This window comes from Penaeus monodon, chromosome 33, assembly GCF_015228065.2.
Source record: "Penaeus monodon isolate SGIC_2016 chromosome 33, NSTDA_Pmon_1, whole genome shotgun sequence".
Classification (NCBI taxonomy): Eukaryota; Metazoa; Arthropoda; class Malacostraca; order Decapoda; family Penaeidae; genus Penaeus; species Penaeus monodon.
Genome location: NC_051418.1, coordinates 12,420,318 through 12,421,557, shown reverse-complemented (window position 1 = coordinate 12,421,557; position 1,240 = coordinate 12,420,318).

Below are 1,240 nucleotides of genomic sequence, written 5' to 3'. Positions count from 1 at the left end.
GTCCCTTTTTTTCTCTCACATTAAGATGCTCAAAGCAATAACATTTACTTGATAGAACCTGTGTTTTTTCCAGTTAACAGTTTTATCAATATTCATTCTGATAAGATATTTATTTTGAAATGTCTTTCAAGACTTTGGTAAGCATTTAAGCATGGAGATGTCTGAAGAGGCTAACTGAATGTTGCATAGAGGTGAAATGATAGCCCAAGCAAATCATATGCAAAATTTGGGATTAACCTCCCCAGTGAAACCTTAAGGTGCTTCGGAGAATTTGGTGGTGTCAAAAAGTTATCTAAAACCAAATAAGATAATACTAATGAAGTTTAAAAATTGCCTCTTGAAATGGGAGTAAACAAAAATCTATATAGGCTATAAGGATTTAAGAATAATGTTACTAAGCTGGATTTTTTTAAGTTCACATCAAACTTGTGTCTTGAAGCTCTGCTGTAGATGTGTGAAGTCTCTCTATGTATTACATAAAATGGCAAACAAAACTTTTCCTGTTGTGGACTTGGATGATTTTCGTTAACTGAAAAGAACTTCACTCTTCACATGTTCTATAACATTAAAAATGGTCAGGCAAAATGATCCAAAGCATATATTGTGTAAGCTAGTTGTCTTGCTGTTGTTTTGTTAGATAAGGAAGATTATCTTGTAAAGAAAATAAAACTAATGTTGAAAATAGATTGTGACTGTAATTTTTAAAAATTTACAATCAGTTACTCATATCAGTACAGCATACCCCTAATTGTTGATGCACTACAGATTGGAGTGAACTGGACAGAGCACAGCTGTAGGCATTGATTCTAATGTCCATCACTCTCTATTGGTGCCTTTTTCATTGTTTATTGAAGGTCATGGACTTGACCTCTCCAACAACCATAGCAATCCCTGCCATATTAATTTAGGAAATGGGTAAGGAGGTAGTGTGTTAATTGTGCAACTTATTTTTGTACACTGTTTGGACATGAAGTCCAGGAGAAATGTGATAGTAGCAGTGAATCCAACATGAAGGTGAATTTTAAGCTCTTGTCCATTCACTTGTTTCATCATATGTTGACTTTGTGTGCTTTGCCATGAGGTCGAAGATAACAGCAACTGCTCTTTATATTTGAACTTTTTTCTTGAAGATAATGGACACTTCATTGTCTTCAGTGATGAAAAGTTAATCCTATGAATACCTTTGGAAATTTGATAATGGTAATTAGACTATGATAATCACTGCTGTAAAACTTTGGGC